This window comes from Crocuta crocuta, unplaced genomic scaffold (genome assembly GCF_008692635.1).
Source record: "Crocuta crocuta isolate KB4526 unplaced genomic scaffold, BGI_CrCroc_1.0 scaffold646, whole genome shotgun sequence".
Taxonomy (NCBI): Eukaryota; Metazoa; Chordata; class Mammalia; order Carnivora; family Hyaenidae; genus Crocuta; species Crocuta crocuta.
The window spans coordinates 1,936,093-1,956,059 of record NW_027530851.1 but is presented as its reverse complement, the minus strand read 5'-3'; the positions used below and the strand labels follow the sequence as shown (position 1 = coordinate 1,956,059).

The window sequence follows — 19,967 nt, the reverse complement described above, 5'->3', positions numbered from 1 at the left end:
TTAAATCTTGTGAATGGTGACTGTACTTGTAATAAAGGCATATAACTTATTTCCAAGGTAACAGAGGGTCTGTCATGTCAGTATTATCTTATCCTTTGTTTTGTTTTATTTAGGGCTTCAGTAACCTTAAAACTCTTTCTCTAATAAATTTATCAAGGGCTAAGAGAAATGAATAAAAATAAGTTATCAATGTTTCCTGTGTATTTTTGTATGTGTTTGAGTTTGTTTTTGCTTTAAAACTGTCAATGCTATGTTTTTGGCAAATAGATATTCACAGATGTCATATTTTCNCTTTTTTCTCCCAATCTCTCAGGTTTTGTAAGGTTTCCAATGGCTTCAGATCTTTTCTGTGTGATGTATGGGCGCGAGTGCAAGTACGGAGCTCCTTACTTCTCCGCCATCTTGCCCTCTCTCTATTTTCATTTTAATATATTCTTTTCTATCACTCAATTTTCAATCTTTCTGAGTCACATTGTGTTAAATAAATCTCTTGTTTTTGGTTTTGCTGGTTGTACTTTGTGATCCAATTTGAGAATGCTTTTCTCTTAATAGGTGAATCTAGTTTGTTTGCATTTGTTAATATGACTTTTATGTTTATTCTTAGCTGGGTCATCATACTTTATACTCTGTTTTCTGTGTTAGAGTATATTTTAAACTTACAAATGCTTTATCATTTTGATCAAGTTGTATTTTCTTTGGCTCTGGTATTTTATTTATTTGTACTTTGTTGGGTACCTTGTTAAACACTGGTTAAAAATACATTGTGGTACAAGCTAGAGAAAAACAAATATTTACAGAGATAGATGTGTGCATACAGAATATATACATATTTATGTACATGTAACCATTTATAAATTTCTCCATCATATAAAAAGTTTTACATTGCTGGTATCACAAATGGTCAGAACGGCAATTCTACAATAAAACAACACTGAAATAAGACTCAAAAGGCCTGGCTTCTTGTTCTGGGTCTAACTGTACTAGCCAGAATACTTTAAGGATGTTATTAAGCTTCTCTACAATGTTAAGATAATATTTCTTACAGTAAAATTCTTTAAAAGATAAAGTATTTCAAAATGTGCTTTTAGAAATACCAACACTGACTCAATTTTTTTAATTGTCTCAAGTAATCACCCAAAACAACAAAATTACAAGTCAAAACCTTAACCTAATATTATAAGTGAATCTGATTTGGAAATTCTCAAAAGACAAATTCACAAACACAAAAATTCTGTAACTCCATTGAATTTTATCAGATTAGTGACCTTTTGCAATTATTTTGACCTTTGCCCATTAAGAAGTCCACCTGACTATGCATGTAATCTGCATAAATGCTTCTGGTAACTTTTAAGTACAACTGACTGAGGCACCTGATGATCACCATGACCAGAACACATTATTGTGTCTGTTATGCAATGGTAGCAGGTGGCTTTGGACCTGGAAAGAAATAGGGTGGGAGGTCCTCAGTCATTTAGAATTAGTCATGGGGCTGCATGAGGAGGTTACATGTATCACAACATGAAAATAAAATAGCAAATGCTCCTCACACAGTGAATAAATGAGAAGATGGGCCAGAGCGTGAAATGTAACCTGAGCTTCGCTGGTGTCTGGGCTAGTACGTCATCCCTCTGTCCTTTGTTGTGCCTCAAAATAGAAAACAAAGGCCACCGGCACCTCCTGTGCAACAATCTAAATCTACATTAATTTACAATCTCAGTTCTCTTGTCACCTAGGTACCTCGTGGGCATAAATCGCCCCTGTAATGTTACTGTAAATAACAGCTCACTGGGCTGTTGTTGATTCATTAACTTCTCACTGTTTCTAACAACACTCCATTTCATGACACAGGGGACCTCCACAGGCATAAAGAAAAAGACTATAAGTATCTTTAGTAGCACACTTTGCTGTACATTAAATGTTAAGGCAAGGCTGTTCTTTTAGATAAGAATAATATCATAGATTAGAGATAAATTAAACTATATGTATATAATAACTAGAAAAGCTTTTATATCTCTAAATTAATATGTGTATAAGAAAACCATATACTTTAGGAGACACAAGATACTCCCATTGGATTAAAAATTGAAATTCAACCCAAGGGTAGAAAGAAGGTAGCGATTATTTACTGCCTTATCAGTGCACTTAGATCAGCTTTCTTTTTACAACGTGTACAGTATGTGTTAATGTTCTTATTTTACAAGTGAGAAAACTGAGGGACAGAGAGATTAAGTATGTTTCTTTTTTTTTTTTAACGTTTTATTTATTTCTAGGGGAGAGAGAGAGAGAGAGAGAGAGCGTGAGCAGGGGAGGGTCGGAGAGAGAGGGAGTCATAGACTGGAACAGGCTCCAGGCTCTGAGCTGGCAGTCAGCACAGAGCCCGACGCGGGGCTCGAACCCACGAACCGCGAGATCATGACCTAAGCGAAAGTCGGACGCTTAACCGACTAAGCCACCCAGGCGCCCCCAGAGAGATTAAGTATGTTTCTATAGCCATTTAGCTAGGGAACTACAAATACAGGAATCAAGCCATGGTGTGTCTGACCCCAAAGCCCTATCATTTCTTCTTTCCAGTATACCACCCTATTTCCTCTAAGGTATATAAGAGGTACCCACCTATACAATGTAGGCTATTTGAAACAGATAATGCAGAGTTGATAACACTAATACCTTTAAAGTAAACACATTAGCGTTCACAGGTATGTACAAGACAAAATACGGGAGAGGTTTAAGATAGTAGGAAGGGATTGAAATAAAGTTGATATCCAATCTGACTTAAAGCATTCAGAAGAGAGTTCATGGAAAAGATGACATTTCAAATAGTTTTTAAATTGGAAGAGTGTTAAAGAAAAATGGCAATATTAAGCATATCTTATAAACTATATAAAAATTGGATGTGCTCTTTACTTTCTTTATGTAGATACATGATAAACAGCTTCCATTTTACCTGGTGTGTTTTGTGAAAGAGGCTGTCTTTGGCAGATAAATTATTGCCAGTAAGATGCATTATATCTACACTGAAAACGTGCCTAGGGAAAAATTGGAGGCTGTAAAAAAAAAATGTAGTCTGTCATATTTCTATCTTAGCCAAATTTAATGTATCTGTTCTTATTTATAAATAAACACACCAAAAAAAAAAAAAAAGATTTTAACAAACCACCAACCACAAAGGAGAATTTAGCAGAAAGGTATGCCAATTAAAGTTCTGAGGTATATATTACAATGTGTATCTATTTAACACCTGAAGCTTGTTGACATGTGATCTTGGAAAACTGCACCAGCCATTTAAAATTCAGCTGTGTCGAGATTCTGGGGTTAAGAAATGATTCAAAATTCCCCAACAGGGGTTCCTGGGTGGTCATGATCTCACGGTTCATGTGTTCCAGCCCCGCATTGGACTCTGCTGACAGCTCAGAGCCTGGACCCTGCTTCAGATTCTGTGTTTCCCTCTCTCTCTTTTCTTACTCCCCTGCTTGTGCTCTGTCTCTCTCAAAAATAAATAAACTTAAAAAAAAAAAAGACCCCAACAAACAAACCAGGTCATCTTTAGGACAGAGGGCCAAATTCTTACACACAACTGCTACTGACATCAGGGAACGGGATCAGACTTCAGTGGAAAGTGACCTTGAGTGATTTGGAGTAGCACTTGCCCTCAAATCCACTATTAGATTCATTTAAAGTGAACTTAGCTCACGGACGAATGCAAAGTCCTGTTTCAGCACTGAGAATAAATAATATTCTGCATTTGTAGGAATCTCTCCATAACAACATGGATGAATAAAAGTATGCCATTTGCTTGATTACTTCGTATAACAGGGACCACAGTACCTTCCAAAGAAGTCTAGAGTACTGTGAGATATTTCTTGTTAGGCTATTAGAAGATTTCTTCTATTAAACTTGTTTAAAAAAATCATAATTTTGTAAATGCTTTAGGTTTAAACTACATTTTAACTTTTTCCAAGGTAGCTTTGCTTTTGTTTAGTTTTGTTATTTATGTTCCTCATGTGTTACGTGTTTTTAATAAATAGTTTTTCACTGATGTAGCAATGGCATTGCCTCTTTCTCAACTGCAAAAGAAGGCATTCAGATTTTCAATGGGATAGGAAAACATTTACTTACAGTTTGTTTCTTTCTCCCCCTATTTCCTAGAAGCTGAACAGAAAAGCAGCTGAAAGCAGCCTTTAATGATTTAAAGCACACTGGACAGGTGAAGTGCATTTATTTCTGAGGAATCAGGAAGCTCCACAAATATGGCCTATGAACACTAGATGAGCAACGGAAGCTCCCGGTCAACTTCACATCTACAAGCATTCTGTTTCCCTTGGGGGCCTCAACTCTCACTCTTGTCTCTCTACCCGTAATGCTCCAGACAAACGGAACTGCCTTTGGCTCCTATCAGTCATTTCCATTCTCACCTTTAATCCTTTTTATGTGCCTTTACTCAGAACCTATTTCAAATGGTTAACGCTACTACCGTTCAGATTTCAGTCTAACCATCATCCCCTTCTTCCTGACTCCTCTCCTCCATGCCCGACAAGAGGCTCAGTTAAAAGCCCTTGGTACTACTGTGCTTCACATACTATCTTTCTTCAGCATTTATATTACAATTGCCTGCTTACTTCTCTGAATCTCATCTATTAATGTAAGCTCACCAAGAGATGGACATTTTGTTGGTCCTGTTCACAATTATACATCTCACAGTGTTTGGCACATATTAGGGATTTAATATTTATTAAATGAATAAGTGAGTAAGTGAATGAACAAATAACCTTCATGCAATACCTATATGAGGTATGTCATGGTGTATTTGCTAACTTTCTATATAATAATTGATATTCCTCAAATCTTGTGGTAAGCAGACGAAGAATATACAATAATATCACAACTTTTAAGCCAGATAATAGATAAGCAGTTTGGGCCTTGGGTGGGATTTCCTATACAAGTGGAATTTTAAAAATTACCCCTCTTGATATTTCCAAAAGTATCCACTAATTCTAGAGGCCATCTGGTCTAATCTTTCTTAGGTTATTAAACATTCCAGAGTAGTTCAACAGGAGATTAAGTCCATTGAACATTTGTGCTGACTCCTTACCCTGGCCTACAGTGCTGGATAGAAGAGTGACAGGCTCAGGACCACACACCTGAGATAGTATTCTTTTTCAATACTAACCTGTAACTACACTAGCCAGAATGTTGGTGACTGCTTCTCATTGATAGAGTTATGTCAGGCATCCAGCCATATAGATCTTTTAAAGGCTCCAGTGCACTTCTAGCTAAATACTGACGGATTGGATGAGACATCTTTAACCTTTACCGGGCTTTCTGTTTTCTGACATCTGTGAATGACACATTCACAAATTTAAGGCAATTTTAACTCCAAGATAGACTGGAATGTAGAATATTTTGGGATCTTGGGGCTAGGGAAGGGGAAAAAACAAGATGTTGGAATTTAAAAAAAAGGGACTGTGAATGGAAAGGGACCAGGACAGCAGGGGAGTAAGGTTGTCACATATAATGAAGATTTAGTGCTTCAGCAATAAATCTAATTCAGCTATAAGATCATGCTGCCAAAACACTGTGCAAGAAATACCCCCAAGGTATCCAAAGGGTCTCTTTAAATCCTGTTCACTTCACATTGCATATTTGAACACAGACATTTGGAGTTCAGAGAGCACACATCTGGGTCACTGTGCAAATCCCTACCCTCCTTTAAAAAAAAAAAATACATGCACTCCACCTACACAAGACTTATTCTACTGCTGAGTCTGCCAAGGAAAACTATTCCATTTTGGAATACAAAAGCCAAAACACAAAGTGGAACCAACCCACATAGAGTCGTGCTCTGCTACTTTATGTAGCCAAAGAAAGAAAAATATTCAAAGAACAAATTCTCAGATTACTACTCCCACAGACCACTGTACTCAAGATTTTTTTTAATTACCATTTTCTTCTCCAGTGAGGATCAGAAATCTCCAAGAAATCATAAGCAATATTCAGTATCATCTACTTCTCTTGCACATAATGTAGAATTAAGCTCTCTATCACAGTTTGACATATATGGTATTTGTACATTATTTTGAGGTTCATCATGATGTAAGAAGAAGGGCTTTGTAAACTTTTTCTTTTTTCTTTCTTTCTTTCTTTCTTTTTTCCTTTCTTCCTTCCTTCCTTCCTTCCTTCCTTCCTTCCTTCCTTCCTTCCTTCCTTCCTTTCTTTCTTTCTTTCTTTCTTTCTTTCTTTCTTTCTTTCTTTCTTTCTTTCTTTCAAGAAAGAGAGGTAAAGAGAGAAGCAGTGCTCACCCAAAGCAGGGCACAAGCTCACCTGATATGGGACTTGAACTCACAAACCTTCAGGTCATGACCTGAGCTGAAGTCAGATGCTTAACAACTGAGCCACCCAATGCTACCTCTTCAGGGGTGCCTGGGTGGTTCAGTCCATTAAGCGCCCAATGTCAGCTCAGGTTATAATCTCACAGTTTGTGAGTTCAAGTCCCACATCAGACTCTCTGCTCTCAGTGCAGAGCCTGCTTGGGATCCTCTGTTTTTCTCTCTCTCTCCCTATCCTGCTCTTGCATGCTCACACTCTTTCTCTTACAAAAATAAATAAAGATTAAATAAAATTAATTAATAAAATGCTAACTCTATAAAAGGGAAAGGTTTAGTGATTATAAGTTGCTTTCCTCTCATATTTATTTTATACCTTGATACTTTCATATAGGAAAGCAAATATGCATAATTGTCTCATTTTAAGTTTCTCAAGCCCAATTCTTTATATATAAGTTGCTGTATGGAAATAGATCTTCTGAACTTGAGGTAAATTATTCCCTATGCATTTCCCAAGATTATTCAATTCAAGGAAAAATGATATATAAGCAGGTGCTCACTAAGAGAATTCCACAATTGTTACAGGAATAGGGAGAGCCAAGCTAAAGCAAATCAGCTGTTGCTCCTAATAAGGGTGAGCCAGAGCATGAACCAGTTTAAACAGCACCTAAACCAAGAATAAAACATAGCCTATCGTGGAATATATTGTCTTACAGGAAATAATGGGTATATCTGATCATTTCAAAATTCATTATCTTTTAGAAAAAAATAAGTCCAACCAGATAATCTTCAATAAACTATTCCCCACTCCACTCCTTTATCTCAGATGGCTAATAAACTTAAACACTAAGCTCAAAAGAGTTTCTGTCTCCACATTATTTATCTTAGTTTTAATCTTATTTAAGATCATGTTTTCTGTTTGTGTGAGAGGGAGATAATCAAGCATTTCAATTTTAAATACATTTAGCCTCACTCCTATTAGGTTTTATTTACCAAGAACCAAACTGGAAAAATGAAGGGGACAAGAAGTCTAAATTATGGATACCACCTTCAAGTCACTTTTTATCTACTTGGGAGACATCAAGCATAAATATTTGATAACTTAAATAGCAATATATCTTAGATGTAACAGCCAACAATGTAGTGATATCACAAAAGAAATTTATACAATAATTGTTGAAAGGACAGATATTTTAAACTAGAGATTCTCAATTTTTCTCTGTTAAATACTGCTGATTGTACCACTTGCATAGAATTGTTAAAACTATTTGATACAATAGTATGACAATTTGATACGAAAACTCACTAAACTATTTTATAAAGACTCTAAGATATTTACATATGTAATGAGAACTTATAACAACAGAAATAGTATCAATCCAGATGGACTGATCCTTTATCCTTAAAAGACAATGGAGTTTACAGAATAATCTTTAACTACTTCATTGCATTTTACCTCTATAAAACACTGAACATCCTTATTTGAAAGATGAAGGCTGAAACTGGAAGACATTGAAAGGACTGTCTAAATTTACATTTCTTCATGGTAATTTTGATTCAACCTTTAATTTTTGATTTCTAGTAGAATGTCAATTCCACCACACAATCACAAACATTAGCATAAGGCAAACATCATTTTTTAAAGTTTATTTATTTTGAGAGAGAGAGTGTGTGTGCAAGAGCACAGGTGGGGCAGAAAGAAAGAGGTGAGAGAGAATCCCAAGCAGGCTCCATCCATACTATTAGATTGGAACCCAGTGTGGGACTTGATCTCACAAACCGGGATATTATGACCTGAGTCAAAATCAAGAGTCTGATACTTAACTGACTGAGCACCCAGAAGGCCCCCCCCCCACTTTTTTTATAAGACAAACAACATTTATATAAGAATTACATTTTAACTTGAATGATAATTAAGAGCTGACCATATAATTTCTGAATTATAATAACTAACATTTACAGGGCATTAAATTAGAACTAAGAAAGTTTAGATATACTATCTCATTAAGTCCTTGCATTAATTCTTCTGATAGACAATTATTTTAAGAAACTGTTTTATTCATGTATAATTGACATATTATATTAGTTTCAGATGTACAGCATAGTGATATGACATTTATATACATTTCATTGCAAATTGGCCACAACAATAAGCCTAGTTCCATCTGTCACCTTATGACGTTAATACAATGCTATTGACTATATTCCCCATGCTGTACATTACATTCTCATGACTTATTCATTTTACAACTGGAGTTTGTACTTTTTAACCCTCTTCACCCATTTGCCTCCCCCAATGCCCCTCCCTTCTGGCAAACACTAGTCTGCTTTCTGCATCTATGAGTCTGTGTTTTGCTTTTTAGATTCAACATATAAGTGAAATCATGTGATACTTGTCTTTCTTTTTCTGACTTATTTCACTTAGCATAATACTCTGAAGATCCATCCATATTATAGCAGATGGTAAGAATCCATTCTTTTTTATGGCTCAGTAGTATCTGTACCTATATTGGTATATAGATATATCACATCTTTATCCATTCATCCCTCAATTGGTACTTAGAGTGCTTCTATATCTAGGCTATTATAAATAGTGCTGCAATGGACATAGGGGTTATCTTTTCAAATTAGAATTTTCATTTTCTTTGGATAAATACAAAGAATTGAAATTTCTGGATCATGTTGTAGTCCTATTTTTAATTTTTGAGGTACCTCCGTACTGTTGTCCACTGGGGCTGCAGCTATTTACATTCCCACCAAAGGTGTATAAGGATCCCTTTTCTCTATATCTTCACCAATACATGCTATTTTTCTGTGAGATAGTGGTCCTGTTTCATTCTTTTGCATGTGGCTATATAATTTTCCCAAAATCATTTACTGAAGAGATTATCCATTTCAAAGTGTAGATTCTTGTCTCCATATAAGAGCTCTTGATTGAGCATATATGCATGGATTTATTTCTGGGCTTTAAATTCTATTTCATTGGTCTATGTATCTGTTTTTATGACAATTACGTACTGTTTTTATTACTATGGCTTTGTAGTATTGCTTGAAATCAGGGAGCATGATACCTCTGGCTTTGTTCTTCTTTCTCAGGATAGTTTTGGCTATTCAGGGTCTTTTGTAGTTCCATACAAGTTTTAGAATTATTTGTTCCAGTTCTGTGAAAAAAGCCATTAGAATTTTGATAGAGATTGCTTTAAACCTACAGATTGCTCAGGCATTTTAATAATATTGATTCAACTCATGAGCATATAATATCTTTTCATTTATTTGGCTACTTCAATTTCTTTTATTAATGTCTTATTGTTTTCAATATATGGGCCTTTTAACTCCTTGGTTAAATTTATTTCTAAGTATTTTATTCTTTATCATGTGTAAATGGGGTTGAAACAGTTTTTGATAGAGTCATTAGGATTTTCAATCTAAATTATCATGTCATCTGCAAATAGTGACAGTTTTACTACTCCCTTTCCAATCTAGATGTTTTATTTATTTTTCTTGCCTAATTTCTCTGGTAAGGACTTCCAATACTAAGTTGAATAAAAGTGGCAAGAGTGATCCTTGATCTTAGATCTAAGATTTAGAAATATAATATTTCCTGATCTTAGAGAAAAAGCTTTTGGCTTGTCACCATTAAATATGATATTAACTGTGGGCTTGTTAGATATGATCTGTATTATGTTGATGTATGCCCCCTTTATACTCACCTTGTGGAGAGTTTTTATCAAAATTGGATGTTGAAGTTTGTCAAATGCTTTTTCTGCATCTATTGAAATGATAATAGAATCTTTATCTTTCATTTGGTTAATGTGGTGTATCATGTTGATTGATTTGTAGATGTTGAATCATCCTTGAGTCCCCATGTCATCATGGTATATGATGCTTTTAATGTGTTCTTGAATTTGGTTTGCTAATCTTTTGTTGGGGGCTTTTGCATCTATGTTCATTAAGGATATTTGTGTATAACTTTCTGTGTGTATGATGTCTGGCTGGTTTGGGTCTTAGGTTAATTCTGGCCTTGTAAAAGGAGTTTGGAAGTTTTCCCTTCTCCTCAATATTTTGGAAAAGTTTGAGAAGGATAGATATTGAATCTTCCTTTAATGTTTGGTAGAATTTACCAGGGAAGTCATTTGGTCCTGGACTTTCATTTGTTGTGAGGTTTTTAATTACTGATTCAGTCTCCTTACTAGTAATTGGTCTATTCAGAATTTACTGTCTTCAAAGATTGTAAATCTCTAGAAATTTATCTAATTTCCAAAGATTGTAAATCCTAGAAATTTATCCATCAAGTTGTCCAATTTGATGACATATAGCTGCTCATAGTAGTTTCTTGCAATCCTTTGCATTTTTTTTATCAGTTGTAACTTTTCCTCTTTCATTTTTTATTTTATTTATTTGATCTTTCTCTCTTTTTCTTGGCCAGTCTAGCTAAAGGTTGGTCAATTTTGTTTATCTTTTCAAAGAACCAGCTCTTAGTTTTATTGATCTTCTCTATTATCTTTTTAGTCTCTATTTCATTAATTTCTGCTCCAGTGTTCATTATTTTCTTTCTTTCTGATAACTTTGGTCTTTGTTTTCTTTACTTTAGTTCCATTAGGTATAAATCTAAATTGTTTATTTGAGAATTTTTTTGTTTCTTGAAGTAAGCCTATATGTTGCTATGATTTTCCCTTTTAAAACCACTTTTGCAGTATCCCATAGGTTTTGGTATGTGATATTTCTGTTTTCATTTGTCTCTAGGTAGTTTTTAAATTTCTCCTTTGATATTTTTTCTCTAACACAGTAGGTTTTCAGAAACATGTTGCTTAATCTCCATGTATTTGTAGTTTTTCCAGTTTTCGTGTTATTGAGTTCTAGTTTCATACCATTGTGATTAGAAAAGATGTTTGATGTGATTTCAATTTTCTTTAATTTATTGAGACTTGTTTTGTGGCCTAACATGTGATCTATCCTGGAGAATGTTCCATGTGCACTTGTATTCTATTTCTGAATGGAATGATCTGTGTATCTCTATTAAGACTATCAGGGCTAATATGTCATTTAAGGCTGATGTTTCCTCATCAATTTTCTGTCTGAATGACATATTGACATAAATGGGGTGGTAAATTCCCTACTATTATTATATTGCTGTCAATTTCTTCCTTCAGTTTCTATAGCATTTGCTTTGTATATTTTGGTGTTTTTATGTTGGGTGCATACGTATTTATGAATATTATGTTTTTGTTGGATTGACTTTTATTATGTAGTGCCCCTGTCTTTTATTACAATCTTTGTTTTAAAATATATTTTGTCTGACATATGTATAACTATGCCAGCTTTCTTTTTGTTTCTATTTGTATGGAGTATTCCTTTTTCCATCCCTTCACTTTCAGTCTATGTGTGTCCTTACTTCTGAAATGAGTGTCCAGTAAACAGCATATAGATGTATCTTGTTGTTTCAAATCCATTCAGCCATTCTATGTCTTTTGATTGGATTATTTGGTACATTTACATTTAAAGTAATTATTGACAGATATATACTTATTGCCATTTTGTGAAATGTTTTCTGGCTGTTTTGGTAGTTTTCTGTTCCTGTTTTCTCTTTCTCACTTTCTTTTTGGTCTGATTACTTCCTTTAGTGTTGGGTTGAGATTCCTTTCTCATTTCCTTTTGTATATTTACTATAAGTGTTTGCTTTATGGTTTCCATGAAGTTCACATATACCATCCTATGTATATAACAGTCTATTTTAAGTTGATAACAATAACTTTGAATGCATTTCAAAAGTCTCTCTATATATTCCCCCACCCTGATTTTATATTTCTGATGTCATTTTTTATGTTTTTAAATTTTATATATCTTTTAACTAATTAAGTTAGAACTAACAGTTCTAGTTAACTTTACTACTTTTTTATTTTACACTTCTTAGTAGCTGTATAAGTGACTGATCCACTACTTTTACTATATATTTACCTTTTCCAATGAGATTTTTTACTTTTGTATGTTTTCTTGCTATTAATTAGTGCCATTTCTTTTCAGCTTAAAAAAAAGTCCCTTTAATATTTCTTGTAAGATCAATTTAGTAGTGAGGAACTCATTTAGCTTTTGCTTAACTGGAAAACTTATTATCTCTCTTTCAAATCTGAATGATAATCTTGCCAAGTAGAGTATTCTTGCTTGGATTTTTTTTTCTTTTCAGTACATTGAATAAGTCATGCCACTCCTTTCTGGCCTGTAGTTTCTGCTGAGAAGCTTATTAGCCTTATATGGTTTCTCTTATACCTAACAATTTGTGTTTCTCTTGCCATTTTTAAGATTCCCTCCTTATCTTTAACTTTTGACATTTTAATTATAATGTGTCTTGGTGTGACTCTGTTTGGCTTCATTTTATTTGGAATTTTCTGGGCTTCCTCGATGTGAATGTCTGTTTTCTTCCCTAGGTTAGAAAAGTTTTCAACTGTTATTTCTTCAAATAAGTTTTCCACACCTTTCTCTCCCTCTCTTCTCCTCTAGGACCCCTAAAATGCAAATAATATTCCACTTGATGTTGCCGTAGAGGTTACTTGTCTTCATTTTTAATTTTTTTCTTTTTGTAGCTCTGTCTAGATTAATTTATTGCTTTATATTCCAGCTTACTGATCCATACTTCTCCTTTACCCAGTCCACTGTTGAACCCCTCTACATTATTTTTCAGCACAGCTGCATTCTTCATCTCTATGATTTCTGTTTGGTGCTTTTTTATGTTTCCAAATCTTTGCTAAAATTCTCACTGTATTCATCCATTCTTCTCCTGAGTTTAGTGAGCATCTTTATGACCATTGTTTTTAATTATTTATCAGGTAGATTACTTAGCTCCATATCATTAAAGTCTTTTTCTAAAGTTTTGTCTTGTTCTTTCATTTGGCACATATTTCTCCATTTCCTCATTTTGCTAGACTCTTTGTGTTTGCTTTTATGTAGTAAGTAAAACAGCTATCTCTCTTAGTCTTGAAAGAGTGGTCTTCTGTAGGTGATAATCCTTCTCATTACACTTTGCCCTAGCTTTTGGTTGCCTCTCAAACCTTTGTCATTGTCTAAATTGCCTGTTTATTCTTGACATGCACCCATTGTTGAGGCAGTGTAAAGACCCGTCAGTGATTCAAAGGGAAGATTCTTATTTAGCACCTAATCAGGCTGATTGGAAGCCAGATCCTTAGGCAGAAGCTTTTAAAGTATGTAAATATATTTATTTAGTCCTATGGTCCATAATCATAATCCCTGCTAGACTCCAGACCAGATGATCTGAAGATATCCTCTGGGAACAGTTGCAAAAATTAAGACTCCTTTCTAGGAGGTGTCATCAAGTTGTACTGAGGCCAAGGAAGTGCACAAGGATGGTATCTCCTTGTTTGTTTTCTGGGAGCACCTCCTTAGCTTTTAGATCTGTGGAAACCTGAAGCCTATGTTTAAGGCTGAAGCTCCAGGCTAAGTAAATAGGTCTTTTTCATAAGAAAACTTGGGTTGTGTTTCAGTCTGATGTTTTTGCAGTGCCCTGGGAGTGGTAGTCTGCCAAGAACTGTCTTTCCAATTTTTTTAGCCTTGTAAAGCTCTAGAATTCCAGCCCTCTTAGCCACCAGAGCCAAGCAATCAAGAGGTGTTCCCTGTGTGGGTCATGTGCTCCCACTGGCTTTAGCAAGACAGCTGGGGCATGCTCACCAGTTGCAAAAAAGGCATCAGGAAAATGTCTTTTCTGTGCATGTGCATGGGCTTTAGCAATTCAGTGAGAAAAAATGCCTTATGTGTGGGTGTGTGCCAGCTTTAGGCTAGAAATGGAAGAATGCCATGACTGCTTGCACTTGCCAGGCCCAGTCAGGGCCCAAGGAGTGTGCAACCATCCATGCTCACAGACTTAGCTATGGGGTGGGAGAACCCCATCACCATTTGCATTTGTCCACCCAAACCAGGGAGCAGAGGAGCACTACAATCACCCATGCTCTCTGGTCTCAGCAAGTGCCACCACTGCTCACTTTTGCCAATCCCAGCAAGGCAGTAGGAGGGTGCTCTGTCCACACTTGCTCACATGTGTTAGCAAACTATGTGGAGAATGCAACAATGGTATCCATCAGTCACTCTATCTCCAGCGAACATCTCCAACTGTCCCCCATCCCTTTAGTCAATGCCCCCAGATCAACAAATGAATATCCCTCATATATAATCCAGGCATTTTTCAAAGTGCCAGGTTTTTGTTTTTGTTTTTTTCTGAGTCTTGGAGTGAACAAGATTACACATGAACCTTCCAAAAGGAGGATCCCAGTTTGGGACCCCTGGACATCAACCCCATTGGTTTTCCAAGCCAGACATTCTGTTGCCTCATATTTTTCATGCCTGATGTGGAGTACTGACCTTTCAGTCTATCTAGAGTGGTACCTGTTTGGTGAGATCCCTCTCACTGTGTATTGCTGCATGGGGATTTTTTGTAAGACTATGTATCTGCCTTTCTTATCCATCACAATATGGCCTTTTTAGCTTTTGTTCTAGGATGCAGTTCATCTAGTTTTCAGACTTTCTTCAGAGGGAAGTGATCTATATGTAGCTGTGGATTTGGGGTGTCTGTGAGAGAAGGTGTGTTCAAGATCTTCCTCCACCAACAATTTGGTCCCCCTGTGTTGGGCACTTTTAATATCTCCATTTAAAACATGGAAGAATTGAGTAAGAGTCAAAATGTTGACCTTGGCTTATACAGGGTCCAGAGGTTTCCTCCATAATCATCTATGCATGTTTTGGACATGGTGGCTTATATTAATAGGCATAGGCTCTTTGCAGCAAAAGAATATTATTTGGCAGCTTTATATTATATTCAGTTTTGAACCTATATCTATCATCATTATGTTGTATAGCTTGATGGCTTACTACACATCTGAAGTTAGCCTGTGATTACTTTACCATTTGATGTCAAAATAAAAAAAATATATTAAATATTGGAAAAGCTTTAGAATATAAGGATTTCAATGATACAGGATTCACAGGTATTTTTTAACCTCTAAGTTAGGTAAATCAAACTAGACTGACCTATAGTAAGATAAAACAAAATAAGGCTCTAGGTTTAAAATAAGTTTATGATGGTTGGAGAACACATTCGAATTTTATCAACTATGAAATGTCTAAAAGGAATTCAAAATAAATCTGGAGCCATATTCAAAATCATGCTTAGTTCAATCAAAATAAAATTCACTATGGAAAACATTGTGCTTTTATTATACTTCTGACAAATATTATTATGGTTAGTTAACTGATTATCAGACCTATAGTTGGTAAAATACAAAAATAATCAACATACAATTTCCCATTCTTTTTAAAAAATTTTAAAATGTTTTATTTACTTCAGAGAGAGAGAAAGACAGCATGAGCAGGGGAGGGTCAGAGAGAGAGAGAAAGAGAGAGACAAAGACAGAATCTGAAGCAGGCTCCAGGCCCTGAGCTAGCTGTCCTCACAGAGCCCGACACGTGGCTCGAACCCACAAACTGTGAGATCATGACCTGAGCTGAAGTTGGACGCTTAACCGACTGAGCTACCCAGGGACTCATACAATTTCTCATTCTTGAAAGAGAATTCTAGTCCCATATATTCTTTAAGGTTCTTTATTTAATGTTTATTATTATTATTATCATCATCATCATCGTCATCATTTTGAGAGAAAGACAGAGCGCGAATGAGAGTGGGGCAGAGAGAGGAGGAGACAGAATCTGAAGCAGGCTCCAGGCTCGGAGCATCAGCACAGAGCCTGATGAGGGGCTCAAACTCACAAACCACCAGATCATGAGCTGAGCTGAAGTTGGACGGTCAACCACCTGAGCCACCCAGATGCCCCTATTCTTTAAGCTTCTTACGCTGTAAAGAGTTTTCAGTTAATTCCAAAATAAGTAAAAATTTTCCTTGGCTGTAACAGAGATCTATGAATCAAGGGTTCTTTGAAATCACATAGATTCCTTAAATGTACCAAGAGAAATTCATATTCAGTAGTTTGGGGTGGTACTGGAATACTCATTTTTTTAAAAAAAATTTTAATGTTTTTATTTATTTCTGAGAGAGAGAGAGACACACACACATAGTGTGAGCAGGGGAGGTCAGAAAGAGAGGGAGATACAGAATCTGAAACAGGCTCCAGGCTCTGAGCTAGCTGTCAGCACAGATCCTGACACGGGGCTCAAACCCACGAACTGTGAGATCATGACCTGAGCTGAAGTCGGGTGCTCAACCGACTGAGCCACCCAGGCACCCCTGTAATATTCATATTTTTAAAAAGCTCCCCAGATTTTATGTTATTCAACAGTCTTGCATCAATGAGGGAAGTGACATCTGGAAACTCCTGAGGTAGAACATTTTATTACCTGACCATGCTGATCTACTAGGTGTTATATTTATGGTGCAAATAAATCTAACATGAATAGCTTACAGATAGCATTTTATTATGGATTAGTTTATGGAAAATGTGTGATAAAGCAAATCTTATTTTAGCATGATAAATATTAGGATTATTGTTACATTATTGATCTTCCACTCAGCATTAACCAAACTGACCACAAACATCACACTGACTCAACTACAAAGTAATTATCTTCACACTGTAAAAAATGTTTTCTGTCTTACTTTTAGTTACTTTATCAGTAATCAATATAGCATAAGAGACATGGACAAAAATATAAATGAATCAAGGTAACATATAAAAAGATAAAAGTAGACAGGCTTTAAATAACTAAACAAATTAGTCCTTAAATGCAACTATTAAAGGGGAAAAGAGGAAAGGGAAATGACTGGACTTTGTTTTAGAGTAGCACTCAAGAGGCAATTGTGGAGGATGGACTTGAGGGGAAGGAGATTAGCAGCAAAAGGAATAACAATCAATAAGTGATAGGTGATGAATCAAAAGTCATAGCAGAGGGAATAGGGAGGCAAACAATAATAACTAGTATTTAAGTAATGCTTATTGTGTAGCAGACAATGTTCTAAGCACTTCATATATATTAACTCTTTTAATCTTCACTAGAACCCTATGAAATAGTGTTATCAATAGACTTTTTCTAGATAATAACCCAAGTGGATTGGGTTAAATTAACAATCATTTATTCATCACATAAGTCTCTAAGTTGGCAGTTCTGATCCCAGCTAGCATCATACAAACTCTGGTCAGTTGCCAAGTTATCTGGGGACTGGTCAATCTATGATGGTCCCAGTCAGGAAGGTTTGTCTCTGTCCCACATGGTGTCTTTTCTCCCAGGAGACTGGCTCAGTCTTCTTTACATAATATTTGGGCAAGTTTTGAAATAACACTAGCATTCAGTGCCATTTAAGACCTAGGACACATGATATCTTCTTCACTCTATCAACCAAGGCAGGTCACAGTCCAGTGCTGATTTCAAGGTAGGAAAAACAACCTCATCTCTTGCTGATAGGAACTGCAAAGTTACAGTGCAAAGGAAAGGGTAGTTTGAGGAGGAAAAGGTTATAACAATGTATGTAGTCTACTTTAAGTAGGTATTATTATCATGCCAATTTTGCAGATAGAGAAACAGAAGAACAGAGTTGTTAAGTAATTTACCTTAGATCATTCATTAAACAGGGCAGCTTCAGTGTCTGTTGTCAAAGGAATCTACCTTTATGTCTCCATAGTTTTAAAAAAGGGTAGATGGTCAGAGAAGTATTAGGAAGAAAAATCAATATGATTTAATGATAGATTAAACTGGGAGCAGAAAGACAGGGAAGGAATAAAGGAAGATTCAAATTTGGAAAATTGGTAACACTATTAAGAAATGATAGCACTTGTTGATGATCCTATCCAAAATTAAGTAATTTAAAAGCATGATTAAGACCTAGACATGGATAAGAATAAACCTAATATAAATGTTGATTTAAACATTAAAACTGAGCTGTTTTCAAGTTATTTTCCGTGGACATATCTATCAGGCTACTGGAGATAGGGTATTTCACTCAAAAGAAAGAGATCTGGATAAAGATACAGATTTGGGCTCCATGTAGTTGGTCTTCTAATTGAAAGCTTATGATTAAATGAAAAAACCCAGAAAGAGTTTTAAAAAGAAAGTCAAGGACATAGCTCCAGAGAGGCACAGAGGCAGTACAGAGGAGTGGGAACCTTCTATGAAACTTTAAGATGATAAAACCAAGAAACAGCAACATCAAAAACAGTATGGTAACACCTATACCCACTAATGGAAGATGAGATAATGTGTCTCCAACTGAAAACAGTTAGAAAATCTACATAAACTAAAATTTAAAGAATCTTAAACTCTTAAAACTGAAGAATCGCATCCTTAAATAAGTCAGAGAACCAACATGATAGTAAAGGATCTAAAATAAGGATAGAGGCCCAGAAAGGTAAGCACAGAATTTAGGGTTGCTTTAACCTGGGAGAGTTTGACAATTACAAAGAAAGCTTCTGAGAGTTTGGGCTGTTGTTTTGACAGCCTCACAGGTCTAAGAGAACTAAAGTTGAGTCCAGAGTCTTCCAAGGCAAATGGCTTTAGTGAATCCCTTACACTTTAGCCTGGGACCTTACAAAGCTGCCCTGCAAGTGTAAGAGTAAACCAAAAATTGACCATCCTTCTCAGAGCCCTGCAGTTTCTCTATCACCTGTCTCTTAAATTAGATTAAGGAAATTTATTAACAGTGTATCGTCCTTAGTATCAGCAGGCATCCTCCAATGCAAACACTCCTGGCAAAAATACACGAGCATTTAAATCCTTTTTGTGATATGATAACCTTATTCTAGCCTTCAGGTTACATCTACAAAATATTTAAGTATGAGATCCCCCACATAATAAAAAATCACCACTTATATTAGAAGACAACGTGAGCAAAAGCAAAACAGTAATAAAATAGAAAAAGCAAAGAACAGAAAAAGACCCACAGGTCTTTCAGGTCTGCTTCAGCAATTGGCATTCATTGATAGACATTTTAAAATAACTGCAAACGTTATCTGAGGAGATAAAAGACAAAATAGAAATTGATGAAAGAACTAGAAAATACTAAAAACAACCAGAGGGAAATTCTAGAACTCAGAAATACAACAAACAAAATTAAAAATTTAATAAGAGACTATGCCAACAGGTTAACACAATTAAAGGACAATAACCTGAAAGAAAAATTAAAAAAAAAACAAAACAGTAATCAGTATAAGAACACAAAGTATGTTTGATACAAAAGAATATAGAGGACACAATGATAAGGACTACATATAATGTTTTGGAATATCAGAGAAAAGAACATTACTTCAAAGAATAGGTGCTTCAAAGAGATAACATCCAAGTGGCCAACAGACATTGTTAAAGTGTTTAATATCACTAATATTCAGGAAAATGCAAATTGAAAATACAATGAAATAATCACTACATACCAAATTAACATAAGTTTTAAAAGACCAGAAGTGCCAAGTTTGGTCAGAATGTGAAGAAGAATTCACATCTACTTCTAACCACATAAGGAAAAGAGGAACCCATTGATGAAGAAGACCTAAGAATCAGATAAAAGCAAATATCCAAGTGAAAGTTTACTTGTAGATTTTCCAGAGGTGTAATATACCTTTGAGAGGAGGAAATGATGGATAGATATAGATTGTTTTGGAACCAAAATTTTGAGGAAGTTCTGATTATATTCTATCTTCTTTGTCTACG

At 35.4% G+C, this 19,967-nt stretch overlaps 1 protein-coding gene across 3 annotated transcripts in view; it reads right to left on the bottom strand.

Annotated features, from left to right (window-relative positions):
• The window catches only part of LOC144235837 (uncharacterized), a 213,945-nt gene that overhangs the window by 33,581 nt on the left and 160,397 nt on the right, over positions 1-19,967 (bottom strand). The gene's annotated exons all lie outside the window — the stretch shown is intronic.